Source organism: Prionailurus viverrinus, unplaced genomic scaffold (genome assembly GCF_022837055.1).
Source record: "Prionailurus viverrinus isolate Anna unplaced genomic scaffold, UM_Priviv_1.0 scaffold_59, whole genome shotgun sequence".
Lineage (NCBI taxonomy): Eukaryota > Metazoa > Chordata > Mammalia > Carnivora > Felidae > Prionailurus > Prionailurus viverrinus.
This window is the reverse complement of record NW_025927621.1, coordinates 118,158-120,504: the sequence shown is the minus strand read 5'-3', so window position 1 is coordinate 120,504 and position 2,347 is coordinate 118,158.

Sequence of the window (2,347 nt, the reverse complement as noted above, 5' to 3'; positions counted from 1 at the left end):
ATTGCAGGAATTCCCACGGCGGCCAGCAGAGGGCGCGCACACAGCACGCCCATGGAGGGGCCGGTCCTCTGCAGGCTCAGCGATAGCCAGAGAAGGCGCCCATTAGGCTTTTCTGATCCAGGGTGCCTCAGAGCTGGAAAGGCTTCCTTGCTCCTGAGGACCCAGTGCCTCAGAGTGTGGGCAAAGAGCCAGAGCTGGGTATCCATCAGGCTCCGCCCCCAGGCCTGGGGGAGACTCTGGAGGCTTCCCAGCCACTTGCAGTCTCCTCAGTGGTGGGGCTGAGTACTGGGGATGGGTGCTGGGCAGCTTCCAGGAAGCGCTGGATGGTCAGTGAGCAGCACAGTCCCTTGCATTCTCAGGGCTGTCCGTGGTTTTTTCCTCATTTCCCCTGCCGGTATGTGAACAAGATGTATTTCAGTCAAGGATGTGTGGATTCAGGGGGTCCCACGATGCCACGTCAGAGAGGCTGGGTTTTTTTTTGTTGTTGTTGTTCCAGATTCAAAATTGTTTTGGGGGAGAAATCCTGTCACAAATACGGAGGAACAGGAGTCGCTTTCACTTTGGAAGTAAAGACACCAAATGTTGACTCTCAGGACCTTCTAGAAGAATCAGCTGGGACCCACTCTTCCAAGTCCTGCTGGAAGCAGAGCCAGAGGTAAAAACACAATGTGCCCTCCACATCATACATGCTTTTATAATTTTCAGTGGGTATCTGTCCCCCAACAATGTTGTAGTCGCTGAAAACAACTGAAAACCTGACAGGTACTTTGTGTCAGGAACCTCCCGTTATTTGAATATTCAATATTATTCCTGCGTCAGAATTTGTTACAGTTATCCTTTCTTGTCTTCGTTGGAAGGAATCTCATCAATAATATCTTAAAAACATACTAGTTACCTTATGTCTTTTTCAGGTGAGATTTGGCATGTTTTTTAATTTCTCATGAACTCGTGAAAAACTGAAATACTTTTAAATTGATTGCAGTTTTTACTAAAAGCTGATTCACGCCATCCCTCTGAGACTGCTGCTGGTCAAAGAACTTACCAATGCCCCTTCTCAGTGTGGGAAAGATTGTACTAAGCAAGCATTGTGAGCCAAGTTTAGAAGAAAAAGCCTGAGCATAGTGTATCTCTATGAAAATTGATGCTTAGATCCCCTGTCTGATACATTTCCACTTTTTTTTTATGTTTCTTTTTTGGCCCATTTTCTCATTCAGAGATTCGTAGACCTGCCTCAGTTTTACATTCACCACCCATTTTATTCTGGTGGACTTTTTTTTTGAGTACGTTGTTAGATTCTGTTTGCCAAATCTTGGTTGAGGACATTTGCATCTGTGTGCTTGAACGATACGGACCCATAGTTTTGTTTTTTCGTGGTGTCTTTATCTGGTTTTGGTATCAGGGTAATGCTGAATTAATTTGGATATTTTCTTTCCTGTTCTATTTTCTGGAATAGTTTGACAAGTATAGACATCAACTTTTCTTCAGATGTTTGATAGAATGTGCTTGTGAAGACGTCCGGTCCTGGACTGTTGTCTCTTAGGTGACATTTGATTACTGAATCTGTCTTCTTGCTAGTAAACCATCTGTTCAAATTTTTGATTTCATTCTGCTTCAGTTTTGGTAAGTTCCATGTTTCTAGGAATTGATCCATATAATCTGGTTTGTCCAGCTTGTTGGCATATAGTTTCTCATAATATTCTCTTACAATTGTTTGTATTTCTGTGGTGTTGGTTGTTCTCTGTCATTGTTATTTATAGGTGTCATTTCTGTTTTCTGATTAGTCTGGCTAGGGCTTATCAATTTCAATGTTCTTTTCATTGAAGCAGCTCCTAATTTCACTTACCTTGTTCTACTGTAGTTTTACCTTCTATATCACTTATTTCTCCTCTGCTTTTAATTATTTTCTTCATGCTGCTGTTTGGGGGTTTTGTTTGTTGTCCTTTGTCTGGCTTTTATAGTTATAAGGTTATGGAGTTTACTTCAGGGTATTTTGTTTTTTGTTTTTTCCTGAGGCAGACCTGTATTGCTATAAGCTTCCCTGTTAGAACTAGTTTTCTTGCTTTACAGAAGTTTGGATTGTTGTGTTTTCATTTTCATTTGTTTCCATGTTATTTCGATTTCATCTTTGATTTCTTGGTTGACCCATTGATTGTTTAGGAGCATGCTGTTTAACTTCCATGTTTTTGTGCCTTTTGCAGATTTTTTTTTTCTTGTTGGAGACTTCTACTTTCATAGCATTGTGGTCTGAAAAGACACATGGTATGACGTCGATTGGTTTGATTTTGTTTTGGCTTGTTTTATGACCTAATATTTTATTGAGTGTGGGGAATTTTCCATGTGCATGTGA